Here is an 11436-nt window from a genome sequence, read left to right as displayed (position 1 = left end):
GACAGAAATCATTCTGCAGATCGATGTGTTCCGTTTGACTTCTGGACACGAAGCAGAACACAGACAGAGGAGTTACTGTGTGTCCTCCAAACAAAAGGAACGCGATCGATCCAACACAAATGTGCGCTGCAGGAGCTCTGTGAAGGGGCCAGGCCTGCTCTGAGAGTGATCACAGGCCAACGGTCCATGGAGACACACTCAGTAGCTTTAGCTTTGCTATTATTTCGCAATGACTATATAATGAAGTGACAAGTGATGGGAGCCGTGGGGGAGAGGGAGAAAATAGGGAAAGAAGGGATAGCGAGAGGGTTAAAGGGAGAGAGAGAAAGAGGGAGAGAGAGGGAAGGATAGAGAGAGGAGGAATGAGAGGCCAGTATTAGTCAGAAGGACTTCAAAACAGCCTCCATCCCAATAGTCATCAGAGACTCTTGGCCTTGAGCAAACTAACAGTTGCTGGAAAATGGGAGAGGTATCTGTGCACAGTACTTTCTCTCTTCCAGTGAAAACACACACACACACACACACACACACACACACACACACACACACACACACACACACACACAATCTCCCTCTCTGAGGGCAGTAGTCACACCACAGGAAATGACTCTTTGCGGAAGCGGAGGGAGGACCATGACGAGACGTGTGGCAGAGCCAGCCGGACCCCTCCAGCACACTCCGCACCCTCTCCTCCCCCCACCTCCTCAGGGAGCCATCGACCAGCCGCAGGAGCATATCGGAGAGGAAGAGGAGGAGGAGGAGGAGGAGGAGGAGGAAGGGAGGTCAGGAAGGAATGGGCACAGCAGCATGACGTTGCTGGGAGAAGCATTGCGCCAAACGTTCCAGTGATTCAGCTAAGCTGGACCTCCTCCGAGAGAGAGAGAGAGAGAGAGAGAGAGAGCCCGAGCCCAGGCCTACAGCAGAGAGAGAGAGATGGAGGGAGAGAGACAGAGAGAGAGAGAGAGACAGAGAGAGAGGGAGAGAGAGACAGATAGAGAGGCCAGGCTTCCTGCTAGAGGCTCCTAGAGACCAAGCGTGCTGGGGAGGCCAGAATCCAAGAGGAACAAACTAATCAGTGTCAGGAGGTCACTGACTTCCATCAAGGAAATGGGTTGATCATGGTTGACTGATATCCTTTTAACCATTTAGCTGTCCACCTTCTCTGCAGTGACTTCTCTGCAAAGTAAACAGGTTGAAGGAAGTCAGCTGTTGAGCTGCCTGTTCCTACCACTCCATCCACTCTTTCTCTCTCTTTCTTTCTCTCTTTCTCTCTCTTTCTCTTTCTTTCTCTCTTGCTCTCTCTGCCATCTATCAGAGAAGGAGAAGTCAGTAATACTCTTTGAGTTCCTCCCTTCTCTCCTCCCACTCTCTCTCCCTCCCTTTCTCTCTGCCATCTATCAGGGCAGGAGAACAGGTCGGTAATAAGTAACACTTTGAGTTCCTCTCTCCCTATCTGATTATGAGGAGTAATGAGGAGTGACACAACCATCTGAACTATTTCCCCTGAGGAGAAAGAAATCACATTTTTTCCTCTGAATCCCATCAGTGATTCAGACATGGCGGAGGGACTGCACTGGAGAGAATGAAGCACAGGAAACCCACAGAGTGAAAGCACCGCTGTTTGACTGCAGCAATTCAGTCGCTTCACTTCAGTCCCTCGCAAGAGTTAAGGAAGGAGCCATAGAGCAGCAGCAAGTTCCAGTCAGGGAGAAAAAAAAAGAAATAATGAGGAAAAAAACAGCAAGGGGTTTGGAAAAAGCCTTGGCCACACACAGTGCCATCACAATGCAGCAACCTAGAGGTAATTCACACTTTAAAGAGCTGCCATCTGCACCCAGAGAGAGAGACAGAGAGTCACCTGCGTCAGTGTGGGGAGGGGGGGGGGGGGGGGGGGGGGGGCCTAGGGGATGGGAGAGGCTCCAGGCAGGCAGGCAGGCAGGCCATGGTTGCAATGAGCTCACCCTTACGTAAAGAGTCCACAAGCGAGCGAGAAAAAGTGAAAGCCCCCTTCCCAGCCCAGCCCAGCGCAGAGCAGAGCCCTGCGAGGTGAGATTAAGCCGGCGACAAGAGGCGCGCATTAGCCCCCTTTGATGGGTGGATCCCCCTGCTTTAGCGGCTAATGCGGGCTCTATGGAGGCCTCTGGCAGAGCCACGCCACCGCGGCCCTTACAAACAGCTATAATTAGGAGTCCCATTTAGACTGGATCTGAGGGGGCATGCAAAGGGATTGAAGACTCTCCCAGTGGAAAGGCAAAGGTAAGGACACTTCTCTAAGTGCTCGTCAAGGACTGCTGCAGTGAATCTGAGATGGAGACATGAGATTCTGACTCAGCATGGGAGAGAGGTGATGGGGTTGGATCAATAGTACTGATACATCATTCCCCAAGCCCAAGCCTAACCGCCATGCACACATACACACATGCACACACACATACACACACACATATACACAAACATATACACACACACACACACACACACACACACAAACACACACACGCTCCCACAGGATTTCTCCCCAGTCTGCATGTGGCTTGAGGTTTCCTGAGTTCTCCGAAGAATGCCTATTTAATTCAGTGTCGATTCCAACAGCTGATAAAAAGGTAAATTGAAAAATTCCTTGCAGCATACGCCGCAACAATTGGCCACTTGTTCAGTGTGTGGATGAGGTGCGAGGGCATTGGGGCGGGGGGCTCTTGTGTGGAGACTCCGTGTGTCAGGAAGCAGAAAGTAAAGACTGTCTCTTGAATCTAGCACAGGAGGCTGAAGAGGACCCCTGGGGCCAGCGTCCTCACACCCTGGGGGAGTGCGGTGTTTGGGGCCTAATGCCCCTTCACTCAGCCTCATATACACAGAGTCTCAAAAGCTCTCCAACAAACTGCCTGGCCGAACTCACCACACACACACACACACACACACACACACACACACACACACACACAAAAGCCTGTATGTAATGCAGCGTGAAAACAAACAAACACAGAAACACAGACATACACACAGTGAGCTCTATGCCAGGTTACGGGGACGTTGCTAGGTTACGGGGACGCTGGCGAGACACACCGCTCCGTCTGGCATCATGTTTTTGTTTGTTTTTATGTAATGTTCGTAATTTTATGTAATGTCATGTTTATTTTTTTGTATTGGTTTGTCTAGTTAAATGTTTTCCCTATTTATTTACGTTATTTTTGATAGTTTTCGTGTTATTCTTAGTCCTTTTTACTGCTTCTAAGTCAGCTGAAACGTCGTTGACGTTTGTCCATTGGGAGCTTGCTATGGCTAGCTTTTGCCTTAGCTGGGCCTCTGACATCCTTCCATCCATCCGTGAACGGTGCACTTCACTGTCTGGTCGAGGGGATCTCTCAGGACAGCTGGACCTAGGCCGTAGAGCTGTTGCTGACCTGCGAGCTGCCATGCCAACTGCAGACTAACGTTAGCCTAGCGGTGAGGAGCTGCAGTCTCACGGAGTAACAAACGGTCGCTGTTAGAAGTCCACCGAGTTGCGGATCTACACGATCGCCCACTACTTCAGACTGTGCTTCCAGTGATCTCCAGACTGCAGTCTACAAGGCCTAACGTTAACGTGATCTCCAGACTGCCAGTGAATTCACCGGGTTGATCATTTGCTAATGTTAAAGAACTTTGTTGGCATATCGGTTGCGAAGACACTCTGTGCAGTTTTCACGGATCATCATTGCCCTTGGACATTTTCAGCTGGTTTGGAAATTGGACTAATTTTAAAATCACCTTTCCCCTTTTTAAATATATTTTCTTTTTTTCACTTTTTATTTGTTTATTTGTTTTGTTGTCTGTCTTGTATGTCTTGGTGTCACGGGTACGCTGGCGACTACGCCGCTCCGTCCAGCATTTTTTGTATTTGTTATTTTTTAAATGTATTTGTCATGTCTTGATGTCATGGGCACGCTGGCGACTACGCCGCTCCATCCGGCATCGTTTGTCTTGTTATGTGTCTTGTTTGTTGGAGCGGTTTGGGTTGCACTATGTGCATGTTAAATGCGCTTTAAAAATAAAACTGACTTGACTTGACTTGACTATGCCCAGCTCCCTGGTGCCAGTCTGAGGTGTTAGGGGCAGCGGGGGGGGGGGTGGGGAGGTTGGGGCGGTTGAGTGCCAGCCACTCGGCTCATTATCTCATTTTCACAGCAATTTCCCTCTCTGGTCCCGCACACAAAAGGAGCCTCTGTGTGCTGGCCTCTCCCTTTAATACGCTTTAACTCACTTTCACTCTCACACACACACACATACACCAACACACACACACACATACACCAACACACACACACACACATACACAAACACACACACACACACACACACACACACACACAGACACACACATACAGACACACAAACATGCACACACGCACGCACACGCACGCACACGCACACACACACACACACACACACACACAGACACATGCACACACACGCACACACACACGCACACACACACGCACACACACAAGCATGGGCTTCATCACCAGTGGACAAAGCACCTCACCCAAAACAAACTATTATTTCAAGGGGGTGTGGGGGGGTTGATGGAGACAGATGGGCTCAAGTCCTCCACATGGCATCCTCGTCCTCCTTCTCCTCCTCCTCCTCCACATGGCATCCTCATCCTCCTCGTCCTCCTCCTCCTCCTCCTCCTCATCCTCCTCCTCCTCCTCTTTAACTCTCATCTGCTTTTCATCTCTCTGTTTCTCTCTTCTCTTGGCTTTGGCACGGGGACTGCAGTGAGATTTCTGAAGCCTCAGGTCACAGTGTTTTTCCCTGCTCGCTACACGTCTTCACTCTGCTTCTTTAAACATGTTAGCAATTCAACATGTAATACCTGCTGCATCTACAGAGCACTGCAGAAAGAGAGAGAGAGAGAGAGAGAGAGAGAGAGAGAGAGAGAGAGAGAGAGAGAGTAAGGACGTGTTGGGACAACACCCAGCAAGGTGGTGAGTCAGAAGAGTTTGATATTTGTGGCTCTTTCATGTTTCATTTGTGAAATCAAGTTCAGTGTGTTTAGGGTGAGTGTCGAGGCCAGAAAGTCGTGTTTCTCACTGACACCAAGACGTCTTGCATGCAGCGGAGCTGCCTGATGAGTGGGTGGGGGGTGCTGTGTGTGTGTGGAGCTGGGGGTGGGGGGTAGTGTGTGTGTGTGGAGCTGAGGGTGGGGGGTGGTAAGGGTTGGGCGGATGGAGGGTGCCACAAAACAGCTGAGAGACTTCCAGCTTGTGATTTAGCCAAGGCATCTGTCCCCACCCACTGCAAAGGGTAAATCAGGACAACCACACAACCTCTGTGTGTGTGTGTGTGTGTGTGTGTGTGTGTGTGTGTGTGTGTGTGTGTGTGTGTGTGTGTTTGTCTGTTGTCAGTTTGTGTGTGTGTGTGTGTGTCTGTGTGTGTGTGTGTGTGTGTGTGTGTGTGTGTGTGTGTGTGTGTGTGGGTGTGTGTGTGTGTGGGTGTGTGTGTGTGGAGGGGAAGAAGGACAGATCCTTGGGAGGGAGGGAGGGAGGGAGGAGGAGTTGAATCCACCATGCCCATGAGATTACTGTAATGCTGTTGGTGGTCCACTGGTGTTTTCTTACCCAACTAACCACCCCCCCACACACAGAGATATGCTCAGTGTGTGTGTGTGTGTGTGAGAGAGAGAAAGAGAGATTGTTTCTGAAAAAGCACGCAAGATGAAGAAAGAGAGAGTGAGAGAGAGAGAGTGATTGAGAGAGAGCAAACTTCACTAAAAACAGGGGCTCTGTCACTGTTGTGTTTTTCCTTTACGCAGGATGACAGCCAATTTCTCGCCTTCAAGCAATCAATCAAGTGAAACCTAATCAGCCTACTGACAGGTGTTTTCCCCAGAATATAGCCTGGGTTGCCATGGCTTTCTCTCTGTTACTGTTTGGATTTGCTGCCTTCGCCCCCCTTCCTTCTCCTCCTCTTCCCCCTCCTCCTCATACAGACCTCTATACTGCCCAAACCGGAGGAGGGACAACACACACACACACACACACACACACACACACACACACACACATACGTACACCTGTAGCCTCTATCAGCTGTGGAGGAGGCAGCTTGTCGACATGTTCGCTCCCATCATAAGATTCGTTTAGCAAGAGAAGAAAACCACCAATCAGCACCGATCAAGTGAGCAAGAGAGCAAGTGAGCATCTGTACCACCCAACAATAACAACACTGAGCAAATGAGCAAGAGAGCGTCTGTACCACCCAACAATAACAACACTGATCAAATGAGCAAGAGAGTGTCTGTACCACCCAACAATAACAACACTGAGCAAATGAGCAAAAGAGCGTCTGTTTCACTCCGATCCCACCCCACGCCTCCCTCCCACTCGTTTCCTGTAACTCTTCACTGTCCTAATGAATAAAGGCCAAAGCCAAATAAATACACTTAAAAAAGAGAGCGGAAGGGCCAGCTGGTAGTGGGCGCTTGTTTGGTGAGAGGAGCACGTCTGTGTCAGCCTCAATGTGTGTCCACTGCTTTGTGTGTCAGACTGTCTGACCCACACCATGGTTCCTGCAGGCCCACCCTTCCTGAAACAGTGGGCAAAACATACATGCTCTTTCCTTTCCTCGTCTGCTTTGTCTCCACAGACAGAGCACGGCGGCCGTCGCTGTTCAGACACAAAGCGCCAGAGAAGAAGAAGCCTCCTTCATGTGGCCATCATGAGCAGGCCAGACAAATAAGGCACAAAGCCTGAGCTACAGCATGCTACAAACAAAGGGCACATTCTCCACACGAGACCAACGCCACCACGAGCCCACACCTGCCCTCTTGAGGGTTCCATCGGAAAACAATGTCATGCCCTCCTCACCCCAACCCCCAAAAACCCAAACACACACTGACACATTTCAAAGGGCTGTCGCCGCTCGTGCCGGGAGAGTGAGGCAATGTGTCTGCTTTCTCCATTCAGCAGCCAAGGTGTTATTGTAGTGAGACGTCAGTCAGCCTGTGAGGCAGAGAGGAGCCTGAAGTGGAAAAACGCAGGAGTAGAGGAGAGTGGTGAAGGAGGAGAGGAGAAAGAGGAGGAGGAGGAGAGGAGAGAGATGGGTAGGTGAAGGAAGCCAACAGTAGTAAGACAGAATCAGAGCAGACAGCCCTCAGATGACAGATGAAATGCTGAGAGCTCTATTTCTGTACAGCCTTTATTTATTTGTCTTTCTTTATTTCTCTCTTTTCTTTTTTTCTCTTCCTTCATCCTTTCTCATTCACTCATAAGTGCTGCAGCAAATGGCAATAACATAGTGTAATACCCACTGGTCACCACCTCTACTGTATGTCAGGAGCCCCTTACCCCTTATCGCCCTCTCTCTCTGAGTAGCAGCATCCCTGGCAGCCTCTCAGCCCGAGCTCTGCAGCTCCTTAGGCATGTGCATGTTCAGGAAACTGACCGCCTCTGACCGCCTCCTCCAGTCCCTCCTTACGTCCTTATCTTCATCTACCTCTTTACTCCACAGCAATGAGCAAAGAAAATAGCTTTGGAAAGGGCCTGAGTGAGATGTACAGGATGCTAACTGACCAGACGTAATAAATGTGTCTGACCAGGAGGCCACCGAGGCCAGTAAGCGCGTCGATTTCTCAGAACTCATCAGAAGAGCAAATCTACTGAAGGGTCATCTGACTACAAAACAATAGAGGTCAGCACTACGGAACGCAGCACTGGTGTGACACAACATTCTAGAGAGTCAGACGGAGATGGAGGGAAAGAGAGGGCAAAGAGAGGAAGGAAAGAGTGAAAACAGTGTGAGTTAGGAGAGGGATAGGGGGGGAAAGAGAGGGAAGGAGAGAGAGAGAAGGGGGAGGCAAAGAGAGGAAGGAAAGAGTGAAAACAGTGTGAGTTAGGAGAGGGAGAGGGGAAGAGTGAGGGAGAGAGGCAGAGAGAGAGAGAAAATCACGGATGTTGAGCAGCTGTATGCTCACTGACCACAAGCCTCCACGTGATACGCAGGGAGAGGAGCCAAAAACATAATAGTCCACATTCAGGGAGAGACAGAGAGATGGGGGTGGGGGATTGTGGTGGAGAGACATGAGCTTTACCTGTAGGTATGTATGCAGCTGCCAGACAGGGAGTGTGTGTGTGTGTGTGTGTGTGTGTGTGTGTGTCTGCTTATTAGTCCTTACTAAGCTGGTGTGTACAACATTCCGTGAGCCTGATCACAAACTCATTTTCCAGAGGCCCACAGCAACAAGGCTCTTCACACACACAAACACTGGCACATATGGGGCATGCTCTCCGGTGCATTCTCTGATGACAGCCCTGCTCTGAGTGTGTGTGTGTGTGTGTGTGTGTGTGTGAGAGAGAAACAGAGAGAGTAGGAGTAAGAGCCCCTATATTACACTATAATATATATACATATCCGGTAACAAAAAGTTAGGGATATCTGGCTTTCGGATAAAATTTAAAGTACTGAAACATTGAACTATTGGACATGCACATTCAAAAGTTTACAGAAGGTCACATTAAGTCCACGTGTAAAGGTTATAGTGGATTTTATGTTCATCCTGAAATTTCAAGCTACAGCAGAGGAAGCACATACACAGAGACATTCTCTGGAATCAGAAAATAAATGGAAATAAAGATTCTCTTTTTCACAACAACATGTAAAAAAAAAACTGATATGAAGCAAAGAAACCAAACAAGTCATGATATGGTGATAAAGATAAAACTGTAGGTCCATCTCTACCCCTCCATGGCAGGGCTGGACACCTCATGCTCCCTGTGGCTCAGACAGAGCATCGTGTCAGGGCCCCAGACATCCATCACAGGAGAGAAGGAGAACAACATGGCAACAACAACTGGACCCAGAGGGCGGAATAGTATTGGACCGGAGGCTGAGAGGAACTGAGGACACACTGTATTATGAAGCGAGTCATGTACATTTTTTTTTGCTCCACTCACACACACACACACACACACACACACATACACACACACACACTCCACTGGAGTGCTGGATTATGAGGAAGGCGCAACCCAAGCCGCCAGGGAGACGTTTGCTCACAAATAAAAAATGCTGCCCTTTCACCACCTCCTCATTGGCCCCGGCCAGGCAGGCAGGCTCCCCAGCCCTCCGCACATACCCCATAATTAGGGCCCACCGCCAGGGAGACAGGGGCCGACACAGACCCAGAGACAGAGAGACCCAGAGAGAGTCAAAGAGAGAGAGAGAGAGAGTGAAAGAGACTCAAAGAGAGAGAGAGAGGCTCAGACACATCCAGAGAAAGCATATTTACTCATAACTTATTCTAAGTTATTATCCCTGATGGTTGGAAAGCTTGAACTAACAACACGTTATGTAAGGCATATCTTACTTTTGGGGGAGCCATGGGGCGGGCCAAGGTGAGTGGGACGCAGCTGATTTAAGGAGGACATGTGCAGGCTAGCTGGCTTGCTGGTCATGGCCCTGGCTCATCAGAGACCGTGAGGGTGCTGAGTGTCATGTGCATTAGCAATTATGCTGCTATTGACCTGTGGAACAGAGTGGATGTGTGTGTGTGTGCGTGTGTATGCGAGCGTGTGTGCATGTTTGTGTGTGCGTGTGTGCGTGTATATGTGTGTGTGCGTGTCTGAGTGGGTTTTTTGAAGTGTGTGTGTGTGTCTGTGGGGGCTTTCTGAAGTGTGCGCGTGGCTTTGTGAGGAATTTCCCATTTGTGTCTCCTGCCCCATCCCCCACAGTTCAAACTCAAACAGGGTTCTGTCTGGATGACAACTCACATTTTCCCAGGCCTGAAAAAGGCAACAGCCGTCTCCCCTAGCAACAGCATCTGAAGTATCAACTTACCTTTTTCAGGTCAGGGGGAAGCTTCTAATTTGATCATTACTGACTATTGCAGCAGACCAGGCACTGATAGAAGATATGCACACTTATGATGTATGATGGCCATATCATATGAGGGTGGAAGAAATGCCACACACACACACACACACACACACACACACACACACACACACACCTTCACTCAGTGTGTAAAGACATGGGAGAGGGCGGTGAAGAGCAGCAGTGTGCATGTAGCAACAGGTCACAGGAGCCATAACATGTCTGCAGATATACGTCCTCAAAGGACAAGATATGGCCAGTGCAGATACAGGGCCTGGAGAGAGACGGTGTGGAGGGGACACAGCAACACACACAGACAGACAGACACACACACACACACACACACACACACACACACACACACACACACACCCTGTGCTGAGATGAAGGCTATCTTGTTTCACAGCAGCAAATCTGAACATATTACAGACCCTAGCACTGCCAGGTTTTACCTTTGTCCACAGACCAGTGACCTGCAGCCCTGCTGGTCCAGTAGCAGGAGGGACCAGAGGAGGCCACCCCATGCTGAACCTGAGCACCCGGCAGCCTCTTCCCCCACTGGCAGTGAGGAGGAGGAGGGAGGCTCAGAGTTGGTGGGAACCTGCCGTCCGCACACACATCTCCCATTCAAAGCGCCTGCTCCACCCAACAATAGGTATTCAAAGATGGGCATGGGCCCTGAGCACTTGCATGGAGCACCTTTGTGAGCGCACCTCAGAGAGAGAATGTGGAGCCCTCCTCCTCCCCCACCTCCATTCACACTGGGAGAGTGCTGAGGCTGAGGGGGCGTGGAGGTGGAGGTGGAGGTGTGGGGGGTCTGGGGTGAAGGGTGGGGCGCTGATGGACAGTGGAGGTGAAGGTGGTAGAGAAGGGAAATGTCTCTCTCTCTCTCTCTCTCTCTCTTTCTCCCCTGCACTCTCTCTCTCTTGTGTGCTCTCTCTCTCTCTCTTTCTCTAGTGCGCTCTCTCTTTTGAGGAAGGAATGCTAGCCTTGTGTTAACTTTTTTTTTTCTGAAGAGCAAACAGCCCCTCACTTGGGGCAGAGCCGGTGAAAGAGAGAGAGAGAGAGAGGGAGAGAGAGAGAGGGAGGGAGAGAGAGGGAGAGAGAGGGAGAGAGAGAGAGGGAGGGAGAGAGAAGGAGAGAGAGGGAGAGAGAGAGAGGGAGAGAGAGAGAGAGAGAGGGAGGGAAAAAGAGGGAGAAGACAGAGAGGCTTTTAAAGCTCCAAGCTCTCGGCGGAATATGCCAACCATGAGAGGAGAGGGTGGCTGGCTAGCGATGCTCAGAGTCAACACAGGCGCTGGATTCAGGGAAAGTTCATGGGGTTCAGACCTGGCAAAGGTATGGGGAGGAGCCTCCGAGGGCATAATAGGAAGCTTTCTTTCCTCCCCAATGAACAGTGACTTTAGTGAGGCAGACATCCCAACCTGCAAAAAGTCATTTCAGGGAAGTATCAAGAAGCCCCCCTCCCACCCCCCCAAAAATAAAATAAACTTTAGCCTACTTAAATACAGATTAATATGTTCAGTAATGTCTAGTCAGTACACCAAATAAGGAAGGCATACAAATTGTGAAAATAAAATATAG

The 11436-nt window shown here is 49.9% G+C and overlaps 1 protein-coding gene across 1 annotated transcript in view; it reads right to left on the bottom strand.

Moving 5' to 3' along the window:
• Window positions 1-11436, bottom strand: part of fndc3ba (fibronectin type III domain containing 3Ba) — a 115984-nt gene that overhangs the window by 87367 nt on the left and 17181 nt on the right. The window lies entirely within an intron of this gene.

Source organism: Alosa sapidissima, chromosome 1, assembly GCF_018492685.1.
Source record: "Alosa sapidissima isolate fAloSap1 chromosome 1, fAloSap1.pri, whole genome shotgun sequence".
Taxonomy (NCBI): Eukaryota; Metazoa; Chordata; class Actinopteri; order Clupeiformes; family Clupeidae; genus Alosa; species Alosa sapidissima.
This window is presented reverse-complemented; position numbering and strand designations above follow the sequence as displayed.